Below are 13,142 nucleotides of genomic sequence, written 5' to 3'. Positions count from 1 at the left end.
ATCGAAGAGTTGATGTACCTTAATATTGTGATTCCCGATGATGATAAGCCTCACACGCCGTGTGAACTAGTGTCTGAGTACCTAATGACCCTTGTGGGCCAAGTTGATTTGATAATATTTAAATTACCCACTTATTAACAGCTTTATCAGCACACTCTGCTAAACGAACCACATAATGGAGACCGCAAAAGAAGTTGTTCATTCGTGTAATTAGTTCTTTCTGAACTTGAGTGAATGCGGTCCAATCCTCATAATATCTGGAAAAATTCATTTTCAAAAGTCATGTAACACTTCATTATACAAATTTTCTGCAGCATGTCTGTCTGACATATTCTTAATTTTGTAGATAATGTTTTAGGAGACAGCTTAATGTCCTAATAACAATTTACACAGTCAATGTCATCCAAAATCTTCATTAGTGTTTCTAAAGTGTCTATTGTTGAGCCAGAGAAGACATGCCGAAGACCTAAGACATACAAATCTGATTCCTTTTGGACATCATACGTTGCATAACGATGCCCAAGCTTGGTTGCACCATCAGTCTGCAATGTCATAAAATTATCTGTTTCTGAAATGCAATCATCTAGTTGTGCTTGGACTACAATACGACTCTCTATCATCATTTGACATTTTAAACCATTATGATGCTAGTCTCTTAACTCATTTGTGGGCAATATTTCTCAAAACAGAACTGATGACAAGTGCAACGTTTCCGACTCGAACATTCAATGATAATAGTTCAAAAATACAAGCATGAACACCATTAGTATACTTGCCATTTTCAAAGGTAGATATTACTGAATCAGATGACATCATAGATAGAATGGTGTCATTCAACACTACATTATCCAACAAATGACTAGAAAATTTTTTTTAATGATGCTACTTCGATTTGAAGATCTTTCTTTTGAAAGAGCAAGAACTACTTACTGTATTTCCTCGAGTAAAAGCTGCTCCCGAGTAGCCGCCTCCCGCGAATAGATGCCTCCCAGGGCCAAAGTAGTGAAGGAAATTACCGCCACCTTCAAATTGACGCCGCATGTAATGTTATTTATTGTTATTATTAACAAATAGCAATTAATTAATTAGTAAAATGGCCGTCTAGTCACAGTTCAGTCTGAGTTGACTGTAGTCACTTCATCCTATCGATGATTTTTTTCTTTCCAGGAAAGGTATAGATACATGGTACTTCTAGACCCTTTCCAAATCCTTTACTCATTAACATGAGCTTCTATTTCACCCCATGAAGCAAGAAATATGATGCAACTCGTGAAAACACCCTTGGAAGGAGAAATAGCTCATAATGCTAAGACACTGTGGTACATCTAAACTCTTGCAGCCTGAGGTAGAACATGAGAGTGCTCTTTTTTCAGACCTGGAACTGAAAGTAGTAATTGACATGAAGATTAAATTATTATTACAAATTTTGTTTAAAAACAATATTTTAGGTAAAATTAATAATTGATTTTAATGATAATTAATAATCGCCGCCACCAAAACAATGGCCACCCTTGTATAGTCGCCTCCCTCCTATAGATGGAAAAATGAAATAGACGCCGCGGCTTTTACTGGAAGAAATACGGTATATCAGTTACTCTCCTTTTTCAGTAATGATGGGTGATATATCGATTCTTTATCAATATGAACGATATTTTACGGAATTGATTTGAATCATTATCAAAAATTTTATGCAATTTTTATTGATCAATTGACCATGCCCATTTATTAAGGTTAAATAACTAATTTTAATAAGTAATGGCACTGTTGAACTGGAAGAAAGAGGCAACTGACCAGTTGTTAGCTCAGCCTACCCCAGTAAGAAGAGATCTAAGCTCAAGAGCATGGAAATGATCTCTCATGATGTCCAGTACAGTGTCAAAATCATTAGCCACAACCTTGACACACTACTAAATGACAGTGTGGTTATCATATTGTTAATAATCAATATTTCCTTAAACAGTCCATTATTGATCGTTATCGAAAATTAAGAAAATTGGCCATATTGCCCATCACTATTTTACAGTGTAGAGCACAATGATTTACACAATCTAGCTTTGTTTGCAGTTTCTCTATTTTGGAATTTGATCTAAGAAGTTTAATTCCTTTCACAGTCAATAATGGTTCATTTTTGACACTTGATGCAAGCCATCTGCTTTTCTATAGTAACATCTCTTCTTTTGAGTGTCTTGTTTCATTTCTTGTCATTGCATACATTTTTAACAACCTGTGGGCAAAGCCCTCAGTTCGTTCCTATACTTGCTTTCACCATCTCACTGTATGTATGTATATATATATTGATATATATATATATATATATATTTGTATGTCCACACTTACATTTCTTCTATACATGTTGTATTGGAGAAATAACAAGCCTTAGCAACCACCCACTCATGCTTCTTTACGTCAGTGGGTGTGGTCACAGCAAACACGATGGTGGCATTCACACAGGACAAAGTATTGAGTGTTCTAACAGCAAAAGAACATAGAGATAATGTCTAAAATCTTCTCTAGAGGCAGCTATTTATGCACGGTTATGTAATCAATTACAGGAATATTTTTACATTCGTACGCTTGTGCCTTTGTTTCCTTTGATACCTCCAAAGATGCTTGCACTTTCTTCTGAGTTTGAAGTCAAACACGACTGAAATTTACAACATGCCCTTTACAATATCTAAGAAGTGATAAATCAATTTCTCCATTAACACTTTCACGGTCAATAACGCATTAATCTTACCTTGGGTCCACCAGCCTGCCATGGTCCGCCATCCTTGCTGGTCGCCTAAACAACGAGATGGAGGCCACACAGGCCCGTGGGAAGTGTGGCCAATGTATAGGCCCTACTTCAGCAACGCCCCCAGGATTGACTTGGCATCTAATGCATAGGCGTAGACAGGGTCGGGCATATAGGGGCAATGCCCGACCTGACTCTGTGAGCTGACCTGTGGGCCAGGGCAGAAGCTTGGGCAAGGTGGTTGGGCAAGACTGAGTGTGTCACTGTGTGTGAGACTGTCAGACTATCATTACCACAGGTGTAATTGGACACTGGAACTATACTGTCAGTCTGTGACTGTCACTTAGCCTGAGGAGTGAGGAAGAAGCTGAGAGAGCCACAGCTCTAGCAGCAGCCATTTTATTCAAGTTATGAATTATGATATAAAGTTAATTATTACTATACGCCCAAGTTAATTATAAAGCGGTTGCAGTGACGTCACTTTATGACGTCATAATCACTTCCGTATGGCAAAAATTACGAGCCTCATTCGTTTACAGCAGTAAAGTTGCTTCTTCTATAACTTCCTTTACACAGCACAAGGCAGAAAAGGAGAACAATTCTAGCGGTAGTAAGCAGAAAAGCAGCGATAGCAATAATTACAGGAGTAACAAGGCAATGCTGTGTTCACTTTGGCCGCTTCACTGGTTCTCTATCCGAGGACTTTTTGCTTCCTTTGCATCCCTGAGTCCAGGAAAATGAAAGAGTAGCATGAATTAGCCATGCCCACAGTTAAGGAAGCTTGCCAGAACAGTTTAAAGCGCTGTACAAATGAATGGCAAAGTAGCCATTTTGCCATACAGAAGTAATTATGACGCATGCTGTGACGTCATATGAAACCGCTCTATTGATATGGCGAGAAAACGTCAATCTTCCATGCTGTTTGCACCTATTTTTTACATATAGAAAGAGATTTGTCTTCCAAGCTCTGGGACTGCTTAAACGAGGTAGTCATCAAGTTTGCTGTCTCTCACAAGAACTCCAGTGATCATCCTCCTCATCCTCTGAGTCGAGTTTCCTCCTTTTTTTTTGTTAACTGGCTTTTTCAAAGCCACCACGAAAAATTTCTTCTACCTGATTACGATAAAACAATAATAATTGCATGCATGATAGTGTGAAATCTCCATATTTCGGGCGGCAAAAGGGGTGTGGCTAAAATTTCGGCGCGCTTCGCACGCCCACCATTTCCACCATTTCTACTTGCCCGACCTTTCCTAGTCTGCCTACGCCCATGATCTAATGCATTCCAATATACCAGGCAGTGGGAGCTCGCACATGCAAGTCGCTATGTTGGCAGACAATTTCCCCATGACCTTCCACTCCATCATTACGGTAGCATGAGTTGCACCCCAAGGGGGGAGTTCCAGAATCCTTCAAGGTGGTCCTGCCCATGCTTCTGGGTGGGGTTCACCATTGGAGGCGATGACCTAGAGATTACCATCTAGGGGCAGAGCTTCCGTGGTGCCCAGACAAACCACTATTACCCGAGATTCTTTCCCTCCCAATCTCGCTCTTTAATGTCTCAATAGTAATAAGATGAACACACACAAGTAATTGTTAAGAGAGACATATCTGGTGTGGGGGACAGATTTGATATGGGGAGTGCATAGATGGGAAAAGCAGGAGGGGCAGAGTTCAGTAAGCATGAATAATTGAGAATGTGAGGAATGTTCCAACGTGTACAGGTAGATGTGACTACGTGGAGATAGAACAGTTTGGCCATACCAGGAACTGTGAATAGGGCTTTACTGCCTCCTATGACCACGCCTCCGAATGGCATGAAACTATTCAAAATTGTTTTCAAACAGCTGGGTTACTCCCAGTAGGGGATCCCTTGGACAGTTGGTAAGCTTCCAATTGCCACCTCCATAGGGTTTTGATGAGGTAATTGGGAACCCCTGCTGCTGCTGCTGAGGTAGCCACCCCAATGAGGAGACTGTGACCCAAATATTGAGTCATATCAAATATCGCTGACTAAAGACCACTCCTAAGACATGTCGTGAAGGGCGTCCTGGTAAGGGGCATGCCATCTTCTCAAATACAGAGGTGACTGTTGCCTTGCGGGCGAACAACCAAGTCACTAAGTAGGGCAGAGACAGGACAAACCCCTGAGCCTGACACAACCTGGAATATCTCCACTCCTCTGCCAAAAGGGTCGGTCTTTGCCTAGCAGAGTGTAATGCGGATGGCTGTGGGGTAAGTCCTAGAGTTAATAACTACCTCCAGCATCAGAATGTTCACTGAAGATGAGTCACCCCACCTTCAGAAACCCAAAGTAGCCCAAGCAAGTGCCCGCCCATATTAGGCCGGACTTAAAGTCTTTCACTGACCACCATCCTACAAGCTGGTGCATGACTGTACCAGTGATGGGGAGGTGGGGTGCTCATCCGTTGTGGTGGGACAAGGCTCTAGCTACCCCTCGTAAAACTAGTTGGAAGTGAGGCATGTGGTCCATTTCTCCGGCATTTCTCCACCAGCAACAGCCAGATTTGACAACTGATAGGTATGACACGATCGACTGGTGGGCCAGTCCATAATGTTTGAGAAAGGTTATGAAAAGACATAAGACTCTATCTGAGAAGGGTAGTGGTAGTTGGCCCATGAAATGGCAAAAGGCAAACTACCTCCGCTGGGCCAAGGAATAGAAACTCACTGTCTTTGTTGAGAGGCCACCTGCAAAAAGCTTGCTAAAGAGTCATTGCAACCAGGCAAGGTCCATAACCAGGACCAGTCCAGCAGAATGCCCCCAATGGCTGAGGGATGGGAGTTGGATAAGAGGAGGCCTGTGGAGAAGTGTCACCCACTTATCCCTTAAGAGGGCATCTGCAGCCCCACTATTCTCACCTGGAATGTGAACCACTGAGTGTTCAATATCAAAATAGGGCTCAATGAAGAAAGGGACCACAGCAGATGTACTAGGGTGGGTCCTTGGCCAAGTAGTTGGGTGGGGCAGATACCACAGCCTGGTGGTCTGTTCTAAACTTGACCCTTACATCTGGACCCCCATAAGGCTGCGGCTAAGACTATGGGGAATAGCTCCTTTGTCGCAATAATGGTGTCCCTCCAAGAGGCCAGTCACTGGAATTAAAACCATGCTGAACCATCTTCAAATAGTGTTCCACACCCCCATGACCCAGGCGCATCTTAATTTACAGTCTCCAGTAGTGGGTGACCCAATTACAGCTCTAGATGAAGGAGTTCCACCACTGGAGGTCAGCCTTGCACTCCTGGTTAAGGCGAACTGGGTGGTCCTGTTTTTGGGATCTTAGAAGTCTGAATGAAGGACCGTATAAAGGTCCTCCCACCACTATTGCATCTGAGAACTGTCCCACTATGGACTGTAATTGCTTCTTGCTAATGGACTCGTGGGTCAACCGCCAGTGCAATGATCCCTGGAGGCATTCTAACTTTCTTGGGGGAGGCGCATCTCTATCTGTATCAAGTACAGCTCTATACCCTGAAAAACCAAAGTTGTGGCTGGTCCAATCACTTTTTCTGAGGCGACAGGGAATACCAGGTGCTCACAAAGGTTGACAGCAACGCATAACAAATGCTGGCATTTGCTAGGATGCTGAGAGGGGCAGAAGTTGTCCAGGTAGTGTATAAAGTAGGAAACCCCCTCACAAAACACCACAAAAGCCTGTCTGCCAATGCTTTAAAACTTTTGATGGTGGAGGTGAGCTGAAACGGGAAGGCGGTGTTGAAGTAGGTAGTAGTACCACACTACTGTATTGCCAGTAGTGACATGTCATCTGGGTAGACTGGAACATGTCTGTAGGCTGCTTTCAGTTCCACCTTAGCCATGAGGGGACCAGAGCCTGCAGATTTTATCAGCTCCACTGCATTGTCCACCCTGGGATTGGTCAGTGACGTAAGGGAAGAACTGATGCTGATGGCACTAGAAGGAGCAGACCCATACATGATCAGTCTGAACTTTCCTTGTTGGTGGCTTTTGGGTTTCAAGCCAATGAAGCTTCAGTAAACTGGTGCCCTACGAGGCACCCACCTGAGGCATCCAGCAGCAATCTCTGTAATGTACCACTGAGTGTCGCCCGAGTTGTTAGCCAAGGATTCATAATTCCTCCTTGGTGAACATAGTTCGAAAGACCGGTCAAAATTGATCTTAAACACCTGGTCAATCCCCAGACCTCCAGAGGTACCCGGCATACTTTTCTGGGTGTCACCTCAGGTAATGGTCCTACCTAGCGAGTGGGAGGATCTCCCTTACTTTTATGCCCTCGACCAAAGCAGTACATGGAAGAGCCTATAAGGCTAGTAGGTCCTGCATGTACTGGTACTGGCCACCTAAGACAGGAGAGAACATTCATTCTGCCCCGTATAAAGTAGAGCAATTGTACAATAGAGTGGGAAGGGGAGCCAGGGAACATGCATAGGGGAAGAGTTGGATTGCATGTCCAACTTAATGATACAAACATTCCAAAAACAGTCAACTTCTGGGAGGCACCACATGTGCGTGTGACCTGGATTGTTATAATAGTTTGAAAAGAATTCAAGCAAAAATTTAACAAAAACTCAAATGCATGTACAATAATAATAAAAGTGGGTGTATGCACAAAGTAAAAAGCATCTATTTGGAAGGGAGTTAAATATTGCTATATTCCATTGGATTATAAAAAATATCTGGGAGTGTCCAAATAACGATCAGTCACTGCAGAAAATGTGTAGGCTGGTCCTGCCACTGTGCTGCTTGCCTTTGCAGGCAGAGGCCCCGTAGTCAGTCAGTCCACATGACCAACATTTGTTAGTGAATTGCCAACTAGATAAAAAACAGCCTACTGCCCTGCTAAACCTTTCGCAGACCTTTTCGCTCGGTCTGTATGGGCGACAGCGTCAGTCTGCTGAAGTGGCCGGAGGGTCCAGGGCAGTCCTCCTTGCGATGGTGATGCGTCTGGCACGACGAGCAGAACTGACCAGCCGCCTGGAGGATCATTGCAGCTAGCATGGATGGATTTAGCTCCGTCCACTGGAGGTTGTGGCCTGCCCAATGGAGTTGACAAATGGGTGTCGTACAAACGCCACCCAGCTCCTCATGTTTTTGAGCCAACATTAGAACTATCTGGCCATAGGCCATATGTCCTTCGTCTTCTGGCAATCAACCTTGGCCGCCACAAAGATGAAGAAACAGTGGAGCCAGGTCTCCATGTCCCCTATTTTTCTGAGGTGGAGGGATTGTGAGCCCAGCAGTCCTGCGTTCGCCACCCTCTGACGTAGGGCAATATTATAAGTTAACAGATCACCTAAGTCCACAAACGTGCCTGATCTGATAAACTCCACAACCAACCCTTGGATTGGCAGGAGAGCAGAGGATAGGACCAGGAGTGGGGTATTGAACAGACCCAGGTTAGCTAATGGTGTAGCCCGTAGAGTGGCCAAGGAAGGGGATGCCCCTGTAGCGATGAGTGTCTGGTGGGCCATTAGTGCAGAAGTATAGGGGAGGCTGCCTGTTGAGAAGATTGGGGTGGAGCTCAGAAAAGATAGCAGGCTGGAACCTATGGAAGGAGAAAGGAAATGAAAGGTGTCATTCTTAGTGGTGGGTGCATCCATAGGGGGAGTGTCCCCAACAACATGGAAAGGCCCTTGTGTGTTCAGAGATGGGTATGAATGGTGGGAGCACCAACAGCAGGAGATGAAGGGGAGCGACCCTCCAGTGTCATTGCCCCACTCCGGAAAAGAAGAGGGGAAAAGGGGAAAAGAGGGGTTAAGGGGATAACACAACATTAATAATAATAGTAATTATAGAAATAACAATAATAATAATTATAATAATAACAATAAAGGAGTGTGGCAGGGGTGAGGCAAGGGGGAGTGTCCCAAGCAGTTACAGCTTAGCGGGGACAACCCCATCAAGAAGACACCTGGGACTGCACATATTCAAAGGGATATGTCTGGGCTATTAAAACATCTCCACAAGAGGCAATGAAATAGTAAGAGGGGGAACAGAAATGAATGGCCTATTTGGATCACACATCAACAACCCCAAGAGGATGGCAGTACTTGTGAATGTACCTTATGAAATACCTGCTGGATGTAGGGAAAGACGGGAGAAAGCCGATCCACCAAGAGTAATGATGAACATCGGAATGCTGGCAGGAAGTACTGAGCTCACAATGGATATTGGGGTTGTATACACTGGAACAGTAAGGGACAGTCCCAGGGCGGACGATGATGATGGGGTAGAGGATTAGTTCTGCCAGTGAGCTCATTATGGAGGATAGTCCTCACCAAGTACCTAAGAGTTGGAGACTGCATGGCTGGGTAAACAGAAGGGATGGATGAGCTAGAAGTTATGATGGTTCTGGTAGAGCTGGAGCTGGAAGCGCTAGAGCTACTACTAGTGCCACTAGAGGCTGTGCTTGTTGACATCGCCAATAGAGAGCAGGTAGTAGTATTTATCTTAAAAAGACAGTTATGTGAAGAACTGGTCGAAATGCAGGTTGAAAGAGGAGAATTAGAGCAAAGAGAGATGAGCAGATGGAGCCTCTTCCACACGTGCAGTCCTGAGAGAATGCTGATCTCTCACGCATGCACACGACTGTGATGGTGGCTGTTGCATTTCGCCCTTGCCACGCAATGTGTGAGTGGGCTGACAGCCCGAGCGAGGATTGCCCCTGCTGATTAAGTCCATGTAAGTCATTGCCCTAAATGACAATTAATGCGAATGGTGGGTGGGTCTTTGAAATGGTCAGTAACGCATTAATGTGTCGAGATGCATACTGCTGCTCAAAACTATCTGTTGCTTGAAGTAAAGGTGTGCGTAGGCTAGTCTCGCCAGCCGACTCCTAGTTGGGGGAGGAGAGGAGTCTGGCAAACATTTGACTTCTGCCTGTTCTTAAGGCCAATATAGGCAAGGACAATCGGATCATGCCATGTGATATTTGTCACCACATCATCATCGCTATCACATGACAATATGTAAGGAAAATGGTGCACCACCTTGATAAATAAGCTATGGAACGTTGTATACGTAATTCTGCCTTAACTTGTGGATATCCATTATTAAATCATCAGCAGAAGCAGGCTCTTTCCTTTTGTAAAGGGAAGGATATTTTTGCCTGCCTTTCTACAGAGTTTGGGAAGAGTGCTTCTTTTGTCATTCTTGCCAAATTTTTTTAATTTACTAAGGAAGGAAAGTTCTGGTCACAGCATTATAATAGTAGTCTCTCCATTTAACAGTTTGATGAAAGGTCAAGTGAGAAGTTGTTGGCAACGAGGTGTAGCAGTAGCAGCAATGATGCATGATGACAAATTGAGTGAGGAGGAGGCAATGAAGAGAAGATTTTAGCAGTAGCAACAATGATGCATGATGACAAATTGAGTGAGGAGGAGGCAATGAAGAGAAGATTTTAGATAGTCTACATAAGTCCAGAGATGATGTTGGGTACGAAGAAATGGCGTTCTGTTCTGGACAGCAATCTGTATCAGTCGAGGCTAGTTGGATTAGTAATTTAAGAAGTACACTGTAAAAACCTGGTGAGTGCAGCTAACTGTTTGATACTAAATCATGGGGGTTATCTTTTCATTTACAAGGGTGATGATCCTTGTCAAATGCTTAAAGTAATGTGCCATTTAGGGCACTGATCCCCACAGGTACCTACATGATGGCACTAACAGCGACCGCCACAAGATCTAGACTAGAAATGTCTTCGACTGGGCATGGAAAATCCATAGGTTCAATTACTGCCTGACAAACCAATCATAATCCTGTCATGTAATCAGTTTGACTCAATCACAGCATCTTTTGGATTGTTAGCCATGCAATTGAAAGAAGACAGGATGAAGATGGGAAGAGTTATATTTTGTAAAAAAATATTTCTGTGTAGTCATATTTCTTATATATGTTATGTGAAGGTTTTACGGAACCACGGTGTTTCAATTGTTAGTGTTGAGTCTCATCTTGTTGACATGTTTACATCTGGGACACATCCAGACGTAAAGGCAGTGATTTTGAAATTGTTTCAGTCTCAAACAGCTCTTCTTGGTATTGTCATAGCTACCATTGCTTTTGGTATGAGGATAGATTGTCCTTATGTATGAGAAATTATGCATTTAGGACCATCGTGTGATGTAGAAGATTACGTACAACAGATAGGGTGTGCTGGTCATGACAATCTTTCTTCTTTTGCCACTATTTTGTATGGGAGAAACTTAATGCAAAACACCAACTAGAATACTGCAGGCGTAACGATCAATGTAGGAGAAGTTTCTTATTTTCCAAAATTGATTCATATTCACCAAGTTACAACAGAGCGTGTCACTGTTGTGATGTATGTTTGACTATATTTTCTGCTCAATTGTTTATTAATTAATTATTTTATTATTACTATTATCGTTATTATTATTATCACTCTCCTGATAAAACTTTAACTTCGACCAAACCTGTTCTATAGTTCTATTTATTCTTAGCTAATACTATTACTATTCTGTAATTCTAATTTCCTATTTTGTCTTTCTGTAATTCTAATTTCCTATTTTGTCTTTACAATAACAGTTATTTGTTTTAAAAATAATATAAGGAATATGATTTCAAGTGAATAAAGGTTGAGTAATCTCCTAAAACCATGAATTAATGAATTCAAATGCTGGTACATCAAATCCAATAAGTTTTTAAAGTCTATGTGTGACATTGGATTGCTAACAATTTTCTCAAAAGACTCATGAGTCCTGTTTGGTGTTAACTGTAATGTTTTCTCATTGAGCAAGACCTTTAGAACCTTTCTTTGATAATAATGCTCTGTGTGTGTTATTTTTTATGTATTTGCAAGACAGTGCACTGAAGCAGTGATCAAACGGCTAGAGGAAGGTACTATTCTATTAATTCTATCAAACACAACTGATAAGCTGCAAATCCTGGATCTTGCTGTCCATCAGCCTGCAAAGGATTTTAAAACAGAAAAAAGTTTCAGGGATGGTAACAGCCATATTTTACATTCACAGTTACAATGCAACTGAAGAGGAAGTAGATACAAGACTCTCAGTTATGTCAGGACAGTGAATTACAGATATCAGTGATGCACTAATAGTGGAATCGGTACTTGTACTTGAGCCGATATTTGTGGTATCGATACTTACCTTGTAAAGATAATTAGCGTCACCAATACATTAACAAATTCATAGCTATTAATTAATTATTCTTTATTAATTATGTCTAATTAATTTAATTTTAATGAGTATGTGGTACAGTTAAAATGGCAGCTGATAAGAGAAAGTGTTGTGTCGCTATTTTTTGAAATCTGTGCAGCTGATGAGACAAAAGCAGTTTGTAATACCTGTGTAGAGAAGTTTTCCAGAGGGGGAAAAAGTTCAAAGAACTTTACTACTAGCAACGTGAAGAAGCATATAAAATTGCACCATACGGCCGAGTTTCAAGAAATGGAAAAGATAGAAAAGCAACAAGAAGTAGGTGCAAGGAATCAAAAAGAATCTCAGATAGCCAAGGACCATCATATTAACTATCACTAGACATTGCTCTTGAAAGGCGACAGAAAATGGCTTTTGATCACCCCAGAGCTAGACACATCACAAAATTAGTTAATGAAATGATTGCTGTTGATAATCAATGATTCAGTGTGGTCAGTGATGTTCGTTTTACCAGCCTAATGAACTACATTGAGCCAAGGTATTTTTAGTAAAACATTATTTTGATAGAAGATACAGGTCTCTCAGCTTTTTGAGAGATTGCAGACAGTAGTACAGGAGCTACTAGATGAACAGGAATTTGTCCACTGTACAACAGATATTTGGTTGTCCCAATTTCTTTTTAGCCTTACTGCTCATTTTCTCACTCCTACGTCTGATAGAAAGCAAGTGATACTTCAAGCAGGAAAGTTTAACAAATCTCATACAGGTGCCAACGAGAGAGCTTCATCAACTCCTGTATTCACTATTGTAAGATTGCAGAAAAGCTTACTTTACTTGTTACAAGACAATGCTTCTAACTATGTAGCTGCATTTAGGGATGCTTGCATTCCCAGTTTAATGCTTAGCGCACACAATTCAAATGGTAATTAATGATACAGTCTTAGTCCAATGGTGTGTTCAGGATCTTGTATCTGCTTTAAGCACTCAAGTGTAGCATTACAAACCTTAAATAGAATACAGTGTCACTTGAATGTTCCACAACATTCACTCATCCAAGATCAAGCTACTTCCTGGAATAGCTGATACTATATGCTTAAATCAGCTCTTTTGCCAGCTAGTGCAGAATCTGCTTCTTGACATGAATTGGGTGCAGAGCAGTGGAACCTTGTTGATAAGGTAGTCCATCTTATTAAACCATTTGAAGAAGCCACAAGAGAAGCTTGGGGAGATTATTATTCAGCTTCAGTCACAATTCTTATAGTTAATTCAC

Source organism: Amphimedon queenslandica, unplaced genomic scaffold (genome assembly GCF_000090795.2).
Source record: "Amphimedon queenslandica unplaced genomic scaffold, v1.1 AMPQUscaffold_13127, whole genome shotgun sequence".
Taxonomy (NCBI): Eukaryota; Metazoa; Porifera; class Demospongiae; order Haplosclerida; family Niphatidae; genus Amphimedon; species Amphimedon queenslandica.
The sequence above is the reverse complement of the archived record's forward strand: the minus strand, read 5'-3'. Positions refer to the sequence as shown.